The sequence below is a fragment of the Desmodus rotundus genome, chromosome 12, assembly GCF_022682495.2.
Source record: "Desmodus rotundus isolate HL8 chromosome 12, HLdesRot8A.1, whole genome shotgun sequence".
NCBI lineage: Eukaryota > Metazoa > Chordata > Mammalia > Chiroptera > Phyllostomidae > Desmodus > Desmodus rotundus.
In genome coordinates this window covers 87,770,892-87,795,799 of record NC_071398.1, presented here as the reverse complement: position 1 = coordinate 87,795,799, position 24,908 = coordinate 87,770,892, and positions in this window count along the sequence as shown.

The following is a 24,908-nucleotide window of genomic DNA, read 5'->3' as shown; positions in this document are numbered from 1 at the left end:
GTGGTGAAGATGGTGATGGGGGGCGGATGGGGGGGGTGGTTAGGAGGCATTTGGGATTTCTCTGTACTTTCTGTTTATTTCTGCTGTGACCTCAAACTTCTCCAAGAAAATAAAAGCCTATTAATTGAAAAAAGAAGCTCAGTGTCTAAATAAGGGCGTTGGATTTTAGCTGTTTCCTTTTTACTTGCTCACACATTAATGCTCGCCCCTCACAGATGTTTCCCTCTCTTCGTAGTGATGTAAGAAAGCAACGTGCACCACCTTGTGAGCCACCAGACTGTTTTGCTGAAGGCAATGCGCATTCGTTTGCCTAATAGTCATCATCACCGGTAGAAACTCTTGAAGGTTGAATGCTTCAGGCCGAATAATGTCAGATGCTCATTTCTTCACTCATGATCCCCTTGCAAAAAAAAAAAAAGAGAATTTATTTCTTCTCTTGTTCTTGTCATTTGAGGAAACAGCACTCATGTAAACCTTTTTTTCTCACTTTTTTGAAACTACTCTCTTGTCTTAGAGGTTTGTACCTTTTCCATTTAGGTCCACAAGCGCTTCAGGCGTTCTTGCCTCTAAAGCTAGACATCTGCCCTGTCATCTAATCTCAATCTCATAACCGCTCTTCCAGCTGTCCCTGGATCTTTTCCATCTGACTGTACCGAAAGCCACACCTACCTGCAACAAAAAACTAATTTTCCTTTAACGCTCTCCATAGGAGTTAACAGGCTCGCCACCCACCCCTGTTTATTATTTATTAGCATTTATGAGCATCTCAATATGATTCATATTTTACTTACATAGTTTGTTTACTATCTGCCTCCCCCACCAAATAGATTAATCCCATGAAGATAGGGGCTTTTGTCTGTCCTCTTCACTGTCATATCCAAAGTACCTGAAACTGTACTACTAGAGAGCAATCAGTATATTTATTGAATAAGTGGGTGAATCTGTCTTCTGTGAAATCAACTTTAAAAATCACTTCACTTCATCTTGTAGTCATTTCCTAAACCTGGAGTTTCCAAGTGAAAGGTATCTACATTGGTAAGTGCGGTGGTGATGGCCCACACCGTTGGAGTGCCTTAGCGGTGATGCCTGGAGCTGCCCTGGTCACCTGGCTCAAGTCAGCCTATCAATGGTGTACCAAAAGGATGTGACAAGGAACCTGGGTCCTCGATGGCATCGTTGAGATAAAGCCCTGGCTAATTTCTTCTAGCATGTTCCCTACCTGTGGAATTCTAGTTAAATGAGTCCCGACAGCTAATACCTAAAGCACTTAGGCTGAACTTATGTCAGCTTTAACATTCCTAGTTTTTAAAGATAGACTCTTCAGAAAAGTCATGTTAGCCATCACATTCCATCTGTCGAGTCTAACAGCTTCATTGCCCTTGAAATAAAATCTAAACTCTTGGCCATGGCCTACAAGGCCCTCCCTACCTCTCCCACTTTATCTCCCACAACTCATTCTCCCTCTCCATGATCCAGTCACACGGGGCTCTGTGTGCCTTAACCACATCTCACTCTTTGCTCCCAGAGGTCTTTGCATTTGCTGTGATCTTTACCCAGAATGGTGCACTTCTGCATGGCTGGATTCTTTTTTTTTGAATTCTCAGCTATCAACTCAAATATTGTATCCCCTAGTTATGCTCTCCATTATATATTCCTGTTTGCTTCTTTCATTGTATTTTTTACAATCTAATTTTTAAGATTTATTTATTTACTTGCTGATTGTCTCAAACACACTCATCATGAGAGATTGATTCTTGTCTCTAATTTGCCGCTGTGTCTCTCACAGCTGGTATGGGAGCTAGTATAGATGCCTAATTCGTGGTTTGTGCTCAAAATATTAAACAAATAACTAAGAATATGTGATGATTAAGACAGAAGTTATATCAAAAATGTTGACAAGATAAAATTTTAAATACTCATATATTTTTAAAGTGCTCATGATAAACAAAAAGAAAATCACACTAAGAAAAATGACTTGCTAAATAATTATACAATTTATTAAATAAAGAACACTTGCAAATGAAAAAAATCAAACATACCAATAGGCAAACAAGCAAAGTCCATAATCAACTAAATCAACAAAGAATTGCTTAAGAATCAGGAAAAAATTAGTTTAAAAAGCCAAAAAAAGCAAAAAAGCAAGAGATCATTTTTTCTTGAAAAATTCCTAATAATAAAATAAATAAATCCTATTAATAGTGTTTATGTATTGAGTTCTCATTAAATACCAAGAAGTGTTATACTTTTTATGTCTTTGTATACGTAACTGGAGTACAGTAAAAATGGTCATTGTCAGAAATGCGCACGGAATGTGGGAAGACCAGTACTCCTGATGGGAAGGGAGACAAGGAGAGCCTGGGCCGTGAGGTCTGCGAGACAGTGGTATCTGGTGGTTAGCAAGCACTTTGTTTGCTTACTTATTTTTTTAGGAGTGGCTTAGCGGTGGGACTAATGGTGACTTTTACTTTCAGGTTTTTGTTCATCGATATTTCTGTATTTTCTAAATGAAGGCTTATTACTTTGTAATAAGGAATAAGTATTTTAATAAAAATGTGTTTAGAAAGGAAGTGTCACCAAAGGAGTGTGGGACAGGAGATTGTGTTTTGTTCTATACTAAGAATGCCTAAGTCTCTTCATAGCTACAAGGCACTTCTTTTTAGTACATTTATATTTCTTCCTTCCATCTTCTTATCATGTACTTTTTATCTACTTACCCTGCTTTGATGTGCTCTAAAGTATTTTAATCTTTTTTATATCAAGAACCCCGTTGTTCTTTCCAACATAGTTTAATGAAAGAATCATGTAGTTTGCGAGACAACCTTACAACCTTGGACAAGTCTTATATTTGCTATTCCTCAGTCTCTTCTTCTACACGTCAGTTGGTAATGACAATAACTAACATATATGGACTCCTTTGAATTATCAGAAGACATCTAAATTCAATATGCTCAGGCTCCCCGAAATCCGTGATTTCAGACACGACCTGGTCGTTACTGTGTCATGCCATTGATGCTTTGCATGCCTTGGCATTTCCACTCTTCCATTTTTATCTTCTTAACTTTATACTTTGAACTACTCTCAGAACAACCCTTGGGCTGCTGGTTGTTGGAAAGAAAATTGATTTCCTGCAGAGATGATCTCAGGGCTGATATGACACTCAACAGTCCTGATCTTGTCTCCTTTTTGTGGTTTCCATTGGTTCCATTTAGACGTTGCATTCTTAATTTGGCATTTAAGCAAAACCTTCCTCTGTTAATCAGCTGTTTTTATTTATAAGTGATCCATGTAATTTATTTAGAAGCAAATGGGAAAAAATCTATTTAAAGAAGAGCCTCACCCCCAACTTCCTTACTAATTTTTTTATGTAAAAATTGATTTAGATAAGCAAAACAAAAATGGCAAGGTGACTTAATGGGTGCATTTAATATTTACTAGGTCATTTATTGTTTGTTTCCAGAATTTAGCTTCACATAACCTTATTACTTTGAGGTAAATCTCGTATCTATCTTATATTCCTTCATTCCATGCAATGTCTGTTCTTTTTTTTTAAAAAAAAGATTGTGTTTGTTTATTTTTAGAGAAGGGAAGAGAGGAAGAAAGAGAGGCAGAGAAACATCAATGTGTGGTTGCCTCTCATGTACCCCCTATTGGGGACCTGGCCTGCAACCCAAGCATGTGCCCTAGACTGGGAATCAAACCAGTGACCCTTTGGTTCATAGGCCAGAGCTCAGTCCACTGAGCCACACCAGCCAGGGCACAATATCTGTTTGGGTTTTTTTTATTGTTGTATATGTTTTCACAAAATACTAGGCATGAATAGGAGATACAGAGTTTATATCTGAGTCAAAATTCAAAGCTTGGTTTTGAATCAAAGATCAATCAGACAATGAAAGACTGATTTTATGAGTGAACTTACCATTGGGGGTAGTTGTTAAACTTTGGCTCTTAGCAACTATTCCACAGATGATTGACAAAGGACAAATTGTGAGTTGCTTTCCTTCTTTTGTGTTCTTGGGACCATTTGGTAAATGACAGATTGTACATGATTTTTATTCTTTTGTATTCTTAGAACCATGTTCCTTCAGCCACCCATTTGCATTATAGGCATTAACAATGATCACTAATTACCAAAAATAAGTGGTTATATATCATAGGGAAATATCAAGTTGCTTTTGTAATGCTTGGTGAGGTTTCAGAGAATATCAAGTTTTCTCATGCAGGGACTCATCTTGAATATCTTTGGAGTGGACAACAGCCAGGCTGTACAAGACCGGGACTTTTCCTGGTGCCTCAGAAGGAGCCGATGCCAGTCCGGTGGGGGCCTGAGGCTTCAACCTCATTACTTTTACAGTGAACCATCCTGGGAGGAGGCCACATAAAAAATAAATAAATAAATAAACCACTGCTCATGAATCTAACTGAAAGGTGGTTTTATACCAGAGAGGGCACCTGACTGATCTCATCCGCGCATACGTGGCATTCTAGCAGCTTCTGGCACTAGCTAGTGCTGAATCTTTGTTACACCTTTCATCTTCATGAGCTCGAGTTTCCTCATTTTGAAAATATTTTCTCAAGTTTATCTCATCTTTAAAACTTCCTATAACGCCTCTGGCAGAAGTACATAACCAAGGTAGCAAATAACCAAATTGGAAAATGTATGAAAATCAAGGAAAACTATCTAACTTATATATAAATGTAAATTGAGACATTTATTTGTTAAATTTTAAATTTCAAATTAGAAAGCTTCTACATTTAGAGGGCCTAGAACCAGCAGTGAGTGTCACAAAGGCAAACCCTAAGTAAATATGGCGGACAGCAATGACAGCATTTGTGAAGGGGTGAAGTCAGGAACTGTTTCCACAGAGGAGCGCAAAAGCATGACAAATATCTTTGATAAGCCACCAGAAATATCGAAGGAGATCCCCTCTTAGTTTTTATGATATTTTACTTGATTTTTATTTTTATCTTTGTATCCTTTTAATTTTGATCAAACGTGAGAACACTGTAGCCACTGTTTTGCACTATACTTTTAACACTTACAAACTACGCCTTGGGCGATGGCTCTTTACCAGCACATTCTGCCGCCTCCTTTTAAGGTTATAAATAACACTGCAGGTAATATTCTGTCACGTGTATTTTGCTCATCTATGCAAATGTAACTGTTGAAAAAAAATCCTAGCTATACAAATCAGGAAGCCAAAGACACATACATTAAAAATTCTTCTAGACATTAGCCAATTGATTGAAAGAATTCTTTATATTTTAAGGAAATGAAAATTTAATTAGGTCATATTCATTCATTCATTCATTGAACATCTTTTAACTGGTCAGCTGCTGAATCTAAGGTATTGTTCTGTGTATGAACCTATGTACTCATATGTATGTATGGGGAGACAGCAGTGAATACAATGTAAATCTGAGACCATTCAATAGACTCAAATGACAAAAATTATATATTTGGAAAAGGATTTTCTTCATTTGTCCACCTTCGCCCTGAGCCGAGACTTTTCCAAAGTACTTCGGCTGGGTGGGAGATGCTGTGGAGCTGGGCCTAGATCGCCTTCAGAACCGAAGAACTCATTTCTTCGACAGCTAGGAGGGTTGGTGGCTAACACCTTGGCCAACTTTCCTGCAGTTCAATGACTCCCTCTGCCCAACACTGCTTCCTTTCCCACTCTGAGGATATTGTTCACCAATGACCTTCCTTTGTGAAAGCTGGCACCTCCGAGGCTGTTTCCTGAGGAACCTGAGCTAAGACACGGCCTGTTTGTGCCCAGCAGGGACCCTGGAGCTCAAGGTTTTGGGATGGGCCTTCCTTTCCCTGGAGCAGTTACTGCCCCACGGGCAGAGATGCCTCGCCGTTCCTCATGGGGAGAGACTGGGGAGCAAATGAGAGAGAATGAGCTTCATCCTCTTCCTTCCCTCTTTCCCCGGGGTTTAGCCACACAGCAGGTCAGGCTTTCTCAGGGTGAGCTCCTGCTGGACACCCTCCTCGTGTGTTCTTATCTGACACAAAGTTATCAGCATCTATGCATGCATACATACATGTACACACATATAAAATACACGAGCATATGTATTCATGTTTATACATACACAGTTGCCGTTGTTTAGGAATGTTTTATTTTAATGCACTCATATTTGTCAAACTCTTTTATGGTTTCTATGGCTTGAATATGAAGAATGGCCTCCCCACTAAAATCTTCTCATGGTTTCATATGAAACTTACTTTTTCATTTTATTTGCATTAAATATTTGATATTTTGGAGTTTGTCGTGCTCTAATGAATTAGGTAGGAATATGGCTGTTTTTTCTTTACCAGGTAGCCAAACAATCGCCAAAACAGAGCCAAACTATCCATATTTTGCATAGTCTGCCATTTTCCACTACTGCAAAATACTGCTTTCTTATATGTAAATTCCTCTATCTCTTGGGTCTTTTTCTCAATGACTTTATTATATTATTCTTTTTTACTTGATAGTGTAATTATAGAACAGATTTAAATATCTGATAGGACTTCATTATTTCTTTATTTACCTGTTATTTCTACCTTTATTTTTCTATATAAATTTTAGAGTAGGTTTGTCTTATTCTTTCAAAAAATGTATTTGTATTCTTATTGAAATTGCCTTGCACTTATAAAATAACTTTATAACTGAACAACACTAAACTGTATCTAGCCCCCCCACCAAATGTATGCATTGCTCTTTTTTCAGCTTTACTTAAGGTCTCTGGCTATAGTTTTCATCATATAATTCTTATACATTTAAGCTTATTCCTACATATTTTTGTAGTTGTTGCTATTGTAAATCAAATCTTTTATTGACTTCCTTTGCCTAAGTGGTTCTAAGGAAGGTTGATTAAAGAAAAGCTGTTACTGTTGATATTTGTATATTTTGTATTTAGCCAGCTTAATTATTCCTTATTTACAATTGAATATCAGTTGATTCCCTTGAGTATACAGATATACAACCATACCATCTAAAGTAACTGACATTTCTCACTTGCTCTTCAATTTTTATACCTCTTCTTCTTCTTTCTAATTACTTTATCCAGTTCTCCAAACAGTATGGTAATAATTAGATATGATACAATTTGCATTTGAAAAAATGTATTTTAGTATGTTAAAGAAACTATCCTTTCAGTTTTATGAAGATTATTTTGAATCAGTAATGGATGTTTAATTTTGTCACATGACTTTTTTGACATTTATAATGCTTATTTCCTTTGACCTTTTAATTATATTAATTATAGCAGTAAATTTCTTAATAGTGAAAGAACTTCTTTGGGAAAACCCTTCTGAGACATGGCGAATTATTCTTTTTATAAGCTGCTGCTATTAAATGAATTTTACATTAACATTGAGAACATACGTGAGACGGATCTGTATTTTCAAAAGATGTCTCTGTCCGCTTTTGTCACCAGTACTTGACTGCGTATCTGTCTACACTCGCAATCGGAAGAAATGGAAACGTCCTCTGCCTAACAGTCCTAGAAACTGGATTCCTGTTGGGAGACCCAGAGAATCTCCAGGAATATTGAGGACTAGCCTCGGGGGCTACACAGGCAGGAGCAAGGCCCCCACGACACTCTTCAGGATGGTACAGAGAAGACAGCTCTCTGCGAACGCTGAGTGCCAGACGCTGTGCCTCGAATGGCCCATGCAAGGAACACAGGACTCTCAATGGCGCCACCGAATCCGACTGTTGTGCCTGGAAATCAGAAGTGGCTGCAGTTTTGCTGCCTGTTTTCAGATTTTGTTTGGCACGGCCTCTGGTCCTCGAGTCGCTGGCTGACTCACAGTCCACACTGTGTACATCTGGCCCGTGGAAGCTACGTTTTGTGCCTCTGTCCAGCTGCAAAGGAGGCTGGGAGAGCGAGGCTAGCAGTTCCCGTTGCCAGAAGGGAGTCGTGGCCTCGTGAATGGAGAATTCCTTAGTCACCACAGAGAGGGACTGGTCCTCCAAAAGCAGGAAGCCTCTTTTCTCTCTGTAGGGCCTGGGATAAGTAAAACATTATCGAAATGACTTGAGTAATTGATGTAATTTATCTGCAGCTCTGGTACCATTTTAGGAAGTAGGTCTTTGACCACTTATTTTTTTCTTTCCTGTGAAAATCAGTGAATTTACCATTTTTTTAAGTTTCAAATATAGTATTTATATTTTCTGAAAATAACAGATTTTTAAAATCCAGGTATTCAAAGGCTTTTGAATAGAATAAAGCAAAGTATTTAATGTTTAATATTGCAATATCTATATGAGAGGTTTTCAAGCTCTTTCATCTCATGGCACACATAACTAATTACTACAATTCTGTGGCACACCGAAATATTTGTTATATTTTTGTCAATTTGTCAAAAATATAGGTATAATTTTGATAATTCACACCGGGCAGCTATTGCGTTGGCTGCTGTCATTTTTATATTTGGCAGTCTAAGGGAAGAGAGGTCAGTGCCCCTGACCAAATAGTCAGGTATTGCATGTTTTAAAAATTCTCATGGCACACTGACTAAAAATTGCTGATCTAGAATACAGGTGTGGTTATTTGCATTTTTTGTTGGTTGGGGATTTTTTCCTTTGATGAGGTCTGCTAGCTCATGGTTGGTTGGTTATTAGGTCTTTGTTTATTTATAAAAGTAGATCACAAGTTTATGTATTGTTTACTATGTCCTCCCCCCTCCACTGCCCCATACACACTCTCCTGCCTTATTATTTGCTGACTTTATCAGGTTGATTTCTTCTTTCTGCTTTCCTCATTATTTTTTGCTATTAATAGTCTTTTTCTGTTGGAGTGAATGTTTAGATTAATTTGTTTTTTCTTTGTCTGTTTTCCAAGAGACTTTTCTTAATGCAATGTTTTCATTATCCTTATTTTCTAGGTATTTTGCAATTTTGATTTTGAGAACATTTCCCTGATTTGTATATTTTTAGTTGAAATTTTAATCTTTTGTTTATATTATTTTTAAATTTTATTACATTGGGATTAGGGAATGTATGATCAAGTTTTGATAATTTATTGAACTTTATCATTTATTGGTTTTTGTCAGTTTTTTAAACATTTCCTTGTGAAAACTCTTAGACATGCAGCAAAGTCAACAGAATTTTACAGAGAACTCACCATCTAGATTCTACCATTTTATTATACTTACTTTTTCACATATCTATTTATCTCTAATCTATCTATTCATCCATTCTTGTTATTTTTTCATGCATTTTAAAGTAAATTGTAAAAAATCAGTCCATTTTGTATCAATACTTCAGCATGCATATTAACTAGAGTCAACACTCATTCAGAGCTTTTTTATTTTCCTTTCAGGGTGAAATTATACTATATAACGAAGCACAGAAATCTTAAGTGTACCTTAATTGAAGTTTGACAAATTGATACACTGGTGTAATGCAGACCATATTAAGATATACAATAATGTTACCATCAACTTAAAAAGTTTCCTCATGCTACTTCCCAGTCAGTTCTCGCCTTTTACCCTTAGAAGGATCCATTGTCCAAAACTTCCCAAGGTAGTGTGGATAAAAAGGGGTTCTATGGAACGTAACCTCACAGGCTGATCTGATTATAAATCCATAACTGGGAATTGTGGGTAGTCACGCCCCAGGCAATGACTTCTTCAGAAAAGGGCTTATTTTTGCCAGGAGAAGCCCTGTTTATTGTTTCTGTGCATCTTGGTTAACACACCTTTAAAATGCTTGCTCCCTTTTGAACTTTTTCTGCTCATGTGTGAATGACCATTGGCAAGAGAGCTCACAATCTTAACTATTCTGTAATCCAGCCCCCACCTGGCTTTCTCATTCATGTGATCTTTATTCCATCCCTCCCCTCCTTAATCTCAAATGCAAACAAGAAAGTGCCACGCTGTGATTCTCTGGAACATTTAAGATCTTGCTTCCCAGAATATACCGTCAATTTTGGCTCAAATAAACTCTTGAAAAATTCTCTACAGGTATGGATGATTTTACATGGATAATACTTGCGTTTGCCTGTTCTCTAAATGGAATTAAATAGTATGTGTGCTTTTGTATATTCCCTTTTCCTCTGAGCATGTTTTGGAGATTCGTTCATGGTGCATGTGTCAGTAACTCCTTCATTTATTTGTTTGTTTTTTGTTTTTACTAGGAAATATTCCATTATAGGAATGCACCAAATTTCTTTATTTTCAGTTTGGGGAGATTATTATTAAGGTGGCTATAAAATATTCCTATATAATTCTACTTACGGGCATATGTTTTCATTTCTCTTGGGTTTTTGTCAATGGTTATAAATACTACATGACCCCTTGAAAAAGTCACATTTTGTATTTATTTCTGTTGGTTACATTAAATAGTATCTATATGGTTTTAGCTTATTGATTATAGATTGGGTAAGTGTTATGAGTTGAATTGTGTCTCCCCCAAAAGATGTTGAAGTTCTAACCTCTAGTACATATGTATGTGACTTCATCTGGAAATAGACTTTGCAGATGATTAAATTAAGAAAAGGCTGGCAATCCAGCATGGTGCTTTCCTGGCAAAAGGGAAATTTCAATGCAAGACAGACACAGGGAGAATGCCATTTGAAGATTAGAATCATGCTCCTACCAGCCAAGGAACACCGAAGATTTCTGGCAAACCACCAGAAACTAAGAGAGGCATGGAACAGATGCACCCATAGCCTTAAGAAGAAGCCAACCTTCTGATATCCTGATTTCAGACTTTTCACCTCCAGCATCGTGAGATAGTAAATATTTCTTGTTTAAGCCACCCAGGATTCCATACATTTTTACAGCAGTCCTAGCAAACTAATACAACGAGGTTAAGTTGAAGTTCCTTAACATTGTTTTCTGTGTATTGATTCTTTTTTTAAATTTACTTTTTGATCACAGTTGACATGCAATATTATATTAGTTGTATCAATTCTTATGTTAAATTTATTTTAGTTTTGCTCCATCATTTGTAATAGTTTTTTGCTTCATTCATAAAGATTTACAACAAATGAATATTTGTTTTTGCTTGCCCTCTAAAATAATGAAGTTCTCTTTTTTCATTTAATGCCTTTTGTCTTGTATTCAATTTTATTTGATAATAATAATTTTATCAGCACTTTCTTTATCTTTGCATTTGCCTGCTATGTCATTTCCTGTTTTTTGCTTTTAGTTTTCCTTAATTATTTTTAAATATTGTTTTACATGTTGCAAATAGTCAGGGTTTTTTTTCTTTAATGATCTAACTGGGGTTATATGAGTGTACCTCCTATTTAACTTTTAGACAAGAAATGTACTTAGCTCGGATACATTTTGAAATCTCTTTTCAAAAATTTTTGATTCCACCTGACATTTTGCAGTTCAGTGATTCTAAAATTATGTCTATGTGTTATTAGTACCTGGTGACAATTTGTTTTCTAATTCGAGAAATATAATCTGGAAGAATGCTGTTTTAGTTGATACCTCTCAGGATCCCCAGATTTCCCCCTTTGTAAAAGAGTCACATACCTGGTTAGTCATAGAATGCATTGGAAATTAAACATATGTAAATACATATTTAAAGTAATCAAAGATAGGAGGCATATATTATGGAAGATGGAGTAAAATGATACAACAACTTAGTATAGTTTTCAGACCTCATGATATTTAATCTCTCAGCAGCACAAATTGCTATTGATCTTTCCCTCTTTTAAACTGCTGGGTTTTGTTTTGTTTTGTTTTGTTTTGTTGACTTTTCTAAACAACCCTCTCATGGCCTCCCTCCTATGTCGCTGACTATTCTTCATCACTCATCTTTGTAGGGTCATTCTTACCTGTCCTACTTTGTACTTCCTTCACACTTGATCCAAGACCCTCTTTTCTCCTTTCTTTGCCCTCTCCCTAGGCTCAGTTATATGCCGACAGCTCAAACATTTACCTCTCTGGCCTAGACTTCTCTGAGCTCCAAACTTGAATATCTAAAGGCCTACAATTTCCACTTGACTGTTACAGTGATATCTCAAACTTGGCATGGCCACGTTGGAAAGCCCCGGTGGCCCTCGGTCCTTATCCACCACGCCAAATCTGCCTTTCTCTGGTGCTCTTTGAGTTAAGTGTATCACTATCCATCTAGTTATAAAAGCCTATATGATTTTACTTCCTAAATATCTTTAGCCTTTGTGTGGGTTTTCCCCAAAATTCCACCACCACTAACCTGGGTCAAGCCATAATCTCCTTCTTTCTACTTCCTCTTTATATGTTCTTCCTTAATGCCAGAACGATCTTTTTCAAATAAAATTTGACAAGTCATTCCCGTATTAAAAACCCTTTGACGTTTGTAGATGCTTTTAGAATAAAGACAAAATTCTTCATGCAGCCTACAAGGCTTTGTGTAACCTGGCATCACCTGCTTCTCATCTCAGCTTTCTCCTTATAACTCACACCTTTCTTTAGTTCTTAGAACCGAACATGTATACAGACTCTTCTCTTTGCCTGGCATATTATTCCTACCCCTGTTTACCTAAGAAGTTTTATTTATCCCCCCGAGAGCATTGAGTGTCACTTTATCTTAAAATCCTTCCAATTAAAATCCCTTGTTTGAGGGTTCTCCAGAGAAACAGAACCAACAAAATATATAGAAAGAGATTTATTATAAGGCATTAGCTCATGTCATCGTGGAAGCTGAGAAGTCCTATGAGCAGCTGGACACCCCAGAAAGCTGCTGGTGCTGAGAACCAGTTGCTCCGAGGACAGAAGACCAACATCCTAGCTCAAGCAGTTTGTCGGAGGGACGGTGAGCCCAATCTTCCTCCCCATGTTTGTTCTCGGCCCTCAGTAGTTTGGATGATGCCCACCCACACTGGGGAGGGCCATCTGCTTTACTAATTCAAATGTTAAGCTCTTCCAGAAACACCTTCAGAGACATACCCAGAAACTGAGTCTATGCAGATATCTGGGCATTCCATGGCACAGTGGCCCCAACTTTGATGTGTTCTGTGGTCCAAGCTGACACATAAAATTAACCATGACACCCCTCATGGTTCTGTATACTTTTCTTCGTGGTTCTACAACGGGTGCATTTTTGTACTTATTTATTTGATTGTATGAGTAAGAACCATCTCTTCAAGTAGACTGTAAGTTTCATAAGGAGGACCTTGATGATTTTATTCACCATTGTATTCTTTTTTGTATAAAGAGGGTTTTTTAAAAGATTTATTTATTTATTTTTAGAGAGAGGGGAAGGGAGGGAGAAAGAGAGATAAGCATCAATGTATGGTTGCCTCTCATGTGCCCCCAACTGGGGACCTGGCCTGCAACCCAGTCATGGGCCCTGACTGGGAATTGAACTGGCTACCCTTTGCTTCGCACTCCAGTGCTCAATCCACTGAGCCACAGCAGCCAGGGCCACCATTGTATTCTTATATGTATACCTCATCTAGTGGTTGAATGAATAATGGAATGAGTGATAAATTACCATGAGTTCTGTCCATGTAGAAACTAAGTTATCACACTGAAGCATCACATTGCAAATGTCTCATTGTAACAGTTAAACTTTCTACGAAAAGGGTGGGTACTCAGTAACGTGAATTTATAACTGCACATTTTTGTAATTGTGTGGGTGAGCTTTTCCTGCATATGGTTTTATTGAAAAAGGTTAAGTTGTGGAATCTTCTCCTTGAAAATTACATTTATACTAAATATTGTTAGAAGAGATGATTCACGTTAGTCAAGTGATCTATATTCAGAAGTCCGGTCTTGAGAAATAAAAGTAAACAACCCTGGTCCTTAAAGAGAAAATCTAACAATTTACACAATGCTGTATATTTCCACTCTATTCACCTCATGTGGCATTAATCAGCATCAACAATTTAATGGTTCAGAAGTACGTCATTGCCGTAATTACATTAACTTTGACAGCAGCTGCAGTGACAACATATGTCATAGCTGCAGTAAACATGAACTTGTAGAAAAATAATATGTGGAGTGAGAAGATTTGGATAGGCTTGAGGTCTCATTCTGGCTTTATAATTTATACATTGTTCAAGTGTCTGTTTCCTTCAATTGGGAAAAATAACTTCTTGCTCCTTGGGTTGCTGTCAAGGGCTTGGCCAGGTGTCTGTCTCATAGACGCCATTTAATCCATGTTCCCTGCACTCCGTCTTTATTTTAAGGCCAGCACAAGAGAGAAATGTTTGTATTCTCTATAAGATTAATAAAAGGCTTTATACAAAGAGATTCACAAGCTCTATCTGTGGAGGTTCATATTCTACAGGTCTGGGGTGGGGCCCAGAAATCTGTATTTTTCTGAAGTTCTACAGGTGGTTCTGATGAAGAGCCAAATTTTCCACTTCTGCTCTCATGCATTTCACTCTTTTTCTAACTGCCATTTACTTAAATGCCTGCGATGAGCTAGGTACTTTTATTACTCCCAATAATTTCATAAAATTTCTGTGAACTGTTGAATTTGTCCCAGTTAGGGCATGAATTAAGAGTTGATAGACTCCAAAGCTCATTTTCTTTATTATTCTATGTAGCATCTCTCTCTAAATCATTTAAACATTTTTCTTGGCAACTTGCTAAAGTTCTGAACCATGAGAAGGTTCTAAGATGATGTCTGAGAACTTTTCCTATGCAGGGAACATGAGGCAACTTTCATGGAGTGAGTACTGCAAGATTCTGGACGGAAGAGCGAGGACGCATCGCCTCTTGACACTCCAGCTTTGTGGCTTTGGACAAATCTGTTAATTTGTCTGAGTCTTAATGTCCTCAATAGTAAAACACAAATAATACACAAGATTACAAAGCTTTTGTCATGAGTTTTATTGTGATGAGATAATGTATTTTGAAATACATGTGTGTGTATTTTTCATTAGTTTGGAAATTAAAAAATAAATCATCACCATTAAGATAAATTATAAGTGCAAAGAATATGGCTCCTTATTTACACTTTCATGCATTTAGATATTATTCTATTACAAAATGTGTGGTGCGTGTGTTTCTGTGTCTGTGTTTTAATTTGTTGTTAAGCAATTTACATTCTTTTAGTTCTCTCACCAATGAGGCTTTCTTAGGACTTTCAAAATAGGCTGATTAAATAAGCCTTGAAGTGTATTTTTATAAATCTTCACATGTCATTCATTTTCAGAGAGCCAAATACGAACTACAGTATGGATGTCCACAGGCCTTTCTTAAATCTGAAATAGTAACAAAATTTCTGTTGTGTGCTAAGTATTGAAAGATATGGATGCTTATTTTCCAGGAACCTAAGTTGTCTCTGAGATAAAAAGAAGTCACATCCTTTCTAGATAAAGAATGAGGAAGAAAGATAGCTGAGGAGGGGGTAGATATTGGACACTTTTACAGTAGTCAGCACATAATTTAATACTAAGTTTAGAAAGAGTATGAGAGAGGGGATCCCCTGACTAAACTTGCCGTCTTTTGGGACATGCTAGGTTGAAAGGGTGGAGTCTGTCACAGATGGTTTAGATCTTTCAGAGGCTTCTTGAAGGTTTGAGGAGGGAAGTCACCTGGAAGTTTTAAGATGTATTTACTATTTTAAAGTGTATATTCTTGTCTCTACATTACAGCAGTATAGTAATTTTTAAAAATTGATGTTGATGGACAGCAGAGAATCAAAGATTTGAGCCCTCTGTAAAGAAAGCTGTTTTTCAGGTTACCACCATCCCCCAAGAATCTAACAGTTTTATATGAAAATTTAGAATGGTTGAAAATTTTGAGAAACTTCCTATAAGTTTCACAGCTACTTTAAAATAAAGTCTAGATGACAGAACTGATTAGAATAAGTCACAATTAGAGAAATATTGGAAATATCTTTAAGGTATATCTGGCTCAGCTGATAGACACCAATTTTCTATGACTGAGTTTGTTTTCTTTAGAGAACTCAGTGAGGTTTTTCCTCAGTGTGATTGTCTAGTGGGACATTAATCTCAAAATAAAATTATATGTACCAATACAATTCATCAGAAATGATGAGACAGAGAGGAAGAAGCTGGTAAGGGGAATAGAGGAAAACATCTTACATACACTAAAATGCTCATAGATCATTGTTGAAGGGTAGAACATCAGAATACTGAACAGCAAAGCTGAGATGGATATTTTTCTTACAGTGCCTTAAGTTTTATTAAAAGATGATGATTACTCGTGCTTGCTTTGGCAGTACATATACTAAAAAAGATGATTAAGTATAAAATATTTCATCTCATTAGCTTCACTACCTAATATTTACTAAATGCTCACTAATCTGGGTTTTAACTTCTGAGAGTTTTCATTGTCTCAGAAAATATATCTTCCTTAAAATGCCTTAGAAGATAGTAAAAAAACTAATTTTAAAAATAGCATTCTGCATTGTGTATGAAGTTTAGAGTGAGTTTTATTTTGACATATAGGAAGGGAGATACTGTGCTTCTACTAAAAACATTAATAAAAAATCAATTTTTAGGCAAGGTGTGGTGCCCAATGTGTATGTTATCAGAACATAGCTTTTTGGGAGAACAAGTAGAGTTTCAAACCCTAGATCCTAAATGAATGAGGAGCAAATACTGAGAGAGAACTCTAAGGGATGCTGTGTTTGAAAAGACTGTTTCCTAGCAATCTGATTGCGCAGGAAAATCAGAAAGAAAGGAGTAGGGTTTTAATTCACTTAGCGGGCAATCTCTCAGACTCACAACACTCTGAGGAGGGGCATGGATAGCAAGAAGAAACTAGAACCTCAGACCTATGATGGGGAGGTTCTGGATAATTTTTTTAGTATTAGAAGGCAGGTTCTGGTCCAAAGTAAAGTTTCATTATAAAACCTTGGGCACAAGTTTAGTTCTAGATTACCACAAAGAATAGTGATGCACAATCCAACTGTGTGTTGAACTTGTCTAACGTGACAAGACCTGGTTTTGAACCTTGGCTCTACCAGATAAACACTGGTCATCTCGGACTAGTACCTTATTCTTTTTTTCACTTTGTTTTATTCACTTGCATTCTTAACAGTACATTTAAATAAGTAACTATTAACTTATCATTCATTTTTTCTTTTGCAAAAATGAAGATTATACCTTGATTTACAGGAATATTTTGAGTATTAAGTGCCATAACATATGAAAGATGCCTGGTGCAATAGAGAAAGTCAGTGACTAGAACTACCTGCCCTCTTTTATGAAATACTACTTGACCCAGACAGCTTAGCCCTGAGGAGTGGAGCATGGGATCAGCCAGAGGGTTTCATGTTCTAAAGCCTGTTTCATCAAGACCTGCGTAGGCCAGTTCATGAAATAGAGACTTCCAAAGAAACACTGCAGCAACAAGTTGCTGCCCTGGTGACTTGTTAAAAGAAATAACATGCCATCTCCACCTCAGATTCCCACACAACCCCGCCCCTAACCCTCCCCGACGCTTACACTTGTTTGGTTTTCCCGCCAGCCAGTGGACGTAGTGCTATTCTGACCCTTCATTCCATAGAATTGGTATTGGCTCTTGATCTACCCTCTTTTTCTTTTTCAACTTGAAACCGTTTCTCTTTTTGCAATTCCTCTCGCCTCCCGATTCCCAGGACGGGAGTTAGCAGAGGGGGTAAACTTCGCCCAGGTTCTGCCCAAACCCTGGGCACATGCCTGTTGTTGGCACTAGACAGTACTCCACACAACTCACTGCATTCTGAAGGGCTGTGTGGGAGACGTTTGCTAGGACATTATTTCTCACTTCCAACATAAAGTGTCATTTGGGAAATTTATTTAAAACTAAGATCTAGGGAGAGACTGTCTGAAATGTTGTAATGTTTTCTCCATTTTTGCTGACAAAAGAGCTGATGCTTATGGTCTAACCTTGTCCTTTTTGTTTGCCAGTAACTTTAACATCAAATCTGAAAATTGTATGACTTACATATTTAAATTTCTGATTTTGACATACTAATTTAATTTAAATGTACTTGACTCTCATTTTCTCATTCATATTTAAATGTTGTGCATTTATGCTAGTTTTGTTTTGTTTTGTTTTTTGCTTTAAATTCCACTTGGATCATTTGCGGGAAGAAGCAGGAGAGAAGCAAACAAACTGTTACATCCTACCATCATTCTTATTGCCCTAGCAGTGATTTTTAATGTGTTATTTCCTCCACAAGGCCTTAAATCTATTTTAAAATTTATCTTTATAGTCTCTGGGTTGCTTATTACAAGCCAATACCACGCACGTGTTTGTGTATGAAAGAATGATAAAGTACCCCACACTGGGAGAGGCAGATCCTGGGCCATCGGCTCCATTCACTCATTTATTTTCTTAAACTATTAAATAACCACAGTCTGTCAGACACTCCTCTAAGTGCTGGGGCATATTAATGTAATAAAATGCTGGAAAGATTATTAGGACTTCTAGGACAGGATGGATGTCCTTTAATGGTATGTGGGAAATCCAGGACAGGAAACTGGGGCAAGGGGAGTCTGATCTGAGCATGCAAAGGCGAGAACAGTTAGGCTGATATACATGGAGAGTGGATTCACTAAGGAGCACAGGCAAAGTCAAGCCTTCCAGCCTTTTGTGTCATACACAAGAATACAAATGATGACAAACAGCTAAGGTTCATAATTTAGAAAGAATTCCTAAACATCAAAAAGAAAAAGATTAATGACTCAATAAACATATGGACAAATAGACATTCTTGGAAGAAATACAAATAACCCATAAAAATATGGGAAACTCCACCTGCTTAGTTATCAGGTATGTGCAAATTGCAAACCCAGTATTCTACCATTTGTATCCATCAGGTTGTCAAAAATTAAAAAGTCAGTATCTCGAGGGCAAGGATATAGAACAAATCTGTGGTTAGATAATCTGTCTCTTGAATTTTAATAAAAACTGCTGAAACATTGAAAGGGAACATGGACTTAGGATTGAAAGAAGTAGTTTTGAAAACAACTGTGAGACACGTTATTCATAAGGCCGTTTTGCCACAAGAGTAAGATATTGGTCTATTTTATGTTCATTTCACTGTTTTATCCTTATCATTTGGTACAATCCATACACATACAGGGTCCTCAATAAATCTTTGTTGAATTATAATTAACAAAAATTAACTTCAAATAAAAGAAGTCCAACTTTATACATTTTGAATGAGAATGCATTATCTCTTTGAAGAGGGTTATAACATAATCTGTGTTTTTCCGTTCCTATTTTAACATGGTGAGAACTTGGCAAGTGGAAAATTCCAGATCCTTAGGGAGAGTTTTTTAAAAATTATTTGATTAATAAAACTGTGTGCTTTTAATCATTCCATTCAAAGATTTACTGCTACTGAAATGTTCTATCTGTTCTTGCATTATAAATTGTAGAGGGAAAATTTAAAGGTTAGCGCAACACAGTGATTGCGCAAAGAAAATGGTTATGATGAAGCTCTACACCAACTTTTCCTCCTGAGATATTTTGCTTTATTCAGTTAGAATAGTAGATGCAGCACTGAATTGCATCTTACTTACTTGCCCTGGCCACCAAGTTCGGTGTAATTTTGTTTCCTTAACTTTCTCTGGGTCTTTTGTTTTCTCATGGTCAAGGCAAAGACTCTTATGGCCTTTTAAGTCTGTACAAAGGCAAGGAATTGGCTTTTTGACAAGTTTGTGCTGGTGAAAGAAAATTTATTTATTGTATGTGTATTGTATGAGTTGAATTTAGGGGGGATTTTTTAGGCCCTTAAGATAACATTGCAATAATCACAGATGTCCCAAATCATAATTTAAATAGTAGGATTTTATCTTTAAAGCACCCCATTCCTTCCCGGGGTCCCTCCTCTGAGCTTCTACTCTGTTTCAGATCATCTTATTGAGTCACTGCTCAGACATTTGAGGGATTTTTCTTTCCTAACTTTTCTCCGAAGTTAAAAAAAAAAGCCTGTAATATAAACCTTATTGGAGTCAAAATGTGAATTTCCAGCTTATTCATGGATGTATGACACATCCGTAACACATTTGCGTGGCATTACCAATGCCCTTTCCCTCAATTCCCTACACATCCCAAACTCTTCCTCTTTTAAAGTTCAATTCCAATGTCACATCCTTCTGAAATCTCTGTCTCCCTAAGCCTTCTGTTTTCATGTTCCTTATTTCTCTTCTCCTTCCTTCCTGTCACCTGACCTGTTAGCTATCACTGGATTGTTAACTTCATGAAGGACAGATACCATCCTTTTTCACTGGTCAATTTCCAAACCGAACACATTCTGACATTAAAAATAAGCACTCGAACCTATGAAGTGAATGAACGAATGAATTAGTGAATTGAAAAGGCAAATTGAGTCTCTTTGTCTCAAGGAGTTTTTCTTCGGTGCTTTTCCCCCTTTAGATAGTTACCCAACGTACCCTTTATTTCTAGTACAGCCTCTCATTTGTACCTGTTGGAAAGAAAATCTGCTGACACTGAAAGGTGAAACTTATGCTCCTGCTCAAGATATTTACTGGGTGAATAAATGAATGAATGGGTGAAACAGTCAAATCTTTCCCTACATAGTTATGAAGACTTTTCAATTCCTTTGCACTCTGCTTGTATGTCTACTATTCAATTACATGCAAATGATGCTGGGAGGAGCATGGTCTGCTCTCCGTACAATGAGAATCATGAATCTATTTTGGTAGAACATGTGTTAATAAATGTCCTGACTTCCCGGGGGAAACTCAGGGAAATGGTTTCTACTAGGTCTAGAGCTTTTGGTGAGGGTAGTAAAGAAACTGTGAAGAGAACTGAGTTGAGGACCTTTTTTCCAACCTTTCCCTTGCCCTTCTGTCTCATGGAATTCTTATGGAATTGTAGGCAGCCTATGGGAAAGTTCCTATTCAGAGGAACCATTCTTGTTCTTGCAAAACTGAGAAGTGGACTTAAGACTTGAGCTCAAAATAAAAAATAGGATACATTCCACTGGTTTGTATGACGTGTTTCTTAGCCATCTAGCTGTGGTATCATTCACTTTTGCAAATGGCTAGTCAAGGATTATTGGATTTGTGCTTAATTACTTCTTCTGCTACTAGTAAGATGTGTTGGTACACTTTTGTTTGTGAATTAAAGAATGACATGAAAACAGTGTGCTGTGAAGATTAGTCTTGTGACAGTGTTCAGGGACAACTGAAAGAGGCTAACGCCAAAGCTGAAAATCAACCAAGAAGTTGTTTTGTTGATGCAGAAAGTGGTAATGAGGAATCAAGCCAGTGAGTTTATGGGAATGAAGATAAGAAGAAAAATGAAAGGGAGGGGCACTGTGATTGCACAGACACAAGGAAATAAACACAATGACAAATAGGACTGGTGTAATGTACCCATTATGCAATGAACTAGATTGCAGGCACAAAATCTACTTTCACTGTAAGAAAAGGTTTGAAGTTTCAAAATATATGCTATTTCTAAGTAAAATACATGAAACACATGTCTTAGTTTACCATGTTTCTTAATTTTATATTCCTTCTATATTTGCTTATTTCTTAATTCTTTTATCCAATATTAAGATAAAAATTTATGTTAATATGAATTTCAATCAACCATCAGTGCAGCTTCACAAAGCTGTAATTGGTTGGTCAGAAAATTTTATTAAGTAATTAGAATAGGAGCTGGCATGGAGTGAGTAATATATAATTGTTCATTCTCTTCATCCTTTGTGCCTGTAAAAGCACTATACATTGGGACTTGATATGTCTCCATTTAAGCTAAGACTTTAAGCAACAGGGGCCAACTAATCCCAAATTCCAAAATGAAGAGCTGATGTCCTTTTGCAGGACTTCAAAGAAGATGGTAGGAAGTAGTTAGTTTCCTGTCCTTAGCTCCTCACGCCCATTCGGATATAACATGGTAGAAAGTGAAGTCACTTGGAGTTGATTGACATGGAGCTTTTGTCTGAGGCAAATTCTTATTGTGAAGATCTCTAAGCCAAGAGGAACAATGAGAGTCCTTCCCCCTCACTTTAAGCACAGTGAGAGAGGATTTGCGAAGTTCACTTGAAGAACTTTGTGTGCATCTCTTGGGTGAAAGGGACACAGAGACGTATGTTTGACAAATTCATAAAAAAGCAAGTTCAGAAGACAGCAGCTGGCTAAAACCCTCCATGCAAGAGGAGCTGAGGAGTGTTTGAGAACTGTATCCCCCTCACATTAGGCCAAAGCTGGTTTTTAAGGACCAGATATGGAATCTACAGGAGAAATTTTATCCTGGAATTGTTTTGAGAGAGATCCACTGAAGAAAGTATCTAACAAAAAGCCAGGCAACCTCAGCAGAAAACTCCTGAAGTGAACCTGTGGTTGCAGAAGGAGGCCATATGCTAGTGGGTGAAGTGTGTTGGCCGAATCAAAGCAGGTACCATATGGTAAGCCCTCATGGAATGCTCAGGAGGAAACGACACAGTTGTTACCTCTAGCATCAGAGAGAAGAAACCAATAGCAGATTATGTTGATGTCAGTCAAGCAGGATTTTTCTTACTTCTTACCTCTGCTAGCTTCCCATCCATTCTTTAACCCCAGGCCGACTGAATAGAAGAAGGAAAATGCAAATTCTACTGGGATTTTTACTTCCAATAACCGTGGACTAGGAAACTGAACTAATCCTCCCACTGGGAATGAGAAAGCCTGGTCAAAATATTTTAATATGATCTGCTTAATGACATGAGAAAGCTAACAAGGTATTGAAGATGTATAAGGCCAACAATGGGGAGAAGAAAAAACAGACAGATAAGCTCAGCGTTTGGGGCTGCTCTTTTCTTAGAGGTGGCTGCTAATTCCAGAAGAGGTGACTGAGAGGATAAGAAGGTGAAAACTAGATATGGCAGTCTCTCGGAAAGATCAAGATCTAGATATGTAGTTATAGACACAGATACATAGGTATATTAATATATTATCAATATATAATGGACATTGACAAGCTGATTCTATAATGTACCTAAAAATACAAAAGACCAAGAAAAGGAAACACAAGCATGAAGAAGAAGAAAGTTGAAAATTATTTTCAGCCCTGGCTGGATGGCTCAGCTGGTTGGAGGGTCATCCCATACACCAAAATATTGCAGGTTTGATTCCTGGTCAGGGCACGCACATAAGCTGTGGGTTCAAGTCTCCAGTCTGGGTGTGTTTGGGAGGCAACCAATTGATGTATCTCTTTCACTTTTATGTCTCTCTCTCTCTCTGCCCCTTCCTCTCTCTCTAAAATCAATAAACATATCCTCAGGTGAGGATTAATTTTTAAAAGATTTTTAAAAATGAAATAATTTTCAGACTTATAAAGTGTTTGGTTTTGACTTATATGTGTATAAACAGATCAATGAAACAGAACAAAGAGCCCAGAAATTGACTCACACATCCCTTGACATTTTTACAAAGGTGCCAATATAATTTAATAATGCTAGAACAAATGGATACCCTATGAAATCTTACATATGACAGACCTGAATGGGAGGGTTAAAACTATAAAGCTCTTGATAAAAACAGAGTGTCTTCTTGACTGTGCAGTGGACAAAGACTTTTTGTCAGGAGGAGAATTATTCCAGTTTTGAAGATAGGGGCATTAGTAGGATGAAAGTAAAGAAAATGATACATCTAGGGAAAACCTAAGTGGAAAATAACTGCATAAAACAACAACAACAACAAATATATTAGGGACTGTATAATATTTGAGTTAAAATATAAGATAACAATGACATAAGTTAGGAGAAGAGTCAATAGAGTTAAGGGTTCAGATTTATATTAAACTTTAAGGATACAAGAGTAACTCCAGTTTTATCTCTGAAACTATAGTAAAAGAATTGATAGTGGGGGAAGAAATGGAATAATTTTTCAAAATTCATTCTTAAAAAGGACAATAAATGATTCTTTTAAAATAAACACATTGCTGCCATTCTGAGGACCCAGCATTCCTGAAGCTGGGTCCCCTAAGAGAGAGTTTATGTGGGTAACATGGCATGAAAATTATTAACCAGGGACCACTTAATGTACAAACTCTCTTCTACCAACATTTATTTGACATAAATAGAAATAAATTATGCTGAGAGAAGCTCCCAAAAGACAATAATTGAGGAGTATATAAAAGAAACAGAACAAGTATAAAACCAATAAAAAGGAGATTGAACACACATGTGTCAGTAATTACGCTATGGTTAAATCCAAAACGCCAGCTGAATGAAGGACAGAGAATGTCAGATTGGATAAAAATTCAAAACTTAATTACTGTTTACAATACAAGCACTTAAAATACGACTTATATTACTTAAGTTACAGAAGTATCAAGAGTAATATGATAGAATTAGATTATCCTATAAAAAACCAAAAAGATTATGATAGCTATATTATTATACTAAGTGGAATTTAAGGCAAAATTTACCATAAAGAGGATTGGTTCATATGGATATAAGGTTCTGTTCATTAAGATAGTGTAACTCTAAATTTGAAGGCACCTAACAACATACTTCAAAATAGATAAAGCAAAACCTTGCGGCAGTCTAAGGAGAAATAGGCAAATGTACAGTATTGTAAGAAACTTAACGCATCTCTATTAATAACTGAAAGATGAAGCAGACATAAAAAGGGAAGATATGAAAGATTTGAACAACACGTTTATGAACTCAACCTAACTGACATATGTAGAAGACAGCACCCAACAGTTGTAGAATATACCTTATTTTCTAGTACAGAAAGAGTATTTGCGAACATTGACATTGTCCCGGGCCATCAACAAGTTGCAACAGATTTTCAAGATTGAAGTTATTTAGAGAATGTTCTCTGAGCACAGCGCAGAGAAGCTTTATGGCTCAGCACAAAGCAGGAAGATAATTGGAAATACTAGGTAGAGAAATAGAAAGAAAGGGAACCTCTCCCCTCTTCACATTTCTTCCCCAACTTTGAGTCTGAAGGTTTTTATCCTGAGGTGGGGAAGGAGTTTGGGGAAGGAATGAATTTTAGCTTTAAATGCTTTTGGCATTCTGTCTATTCAGTTCTGGACA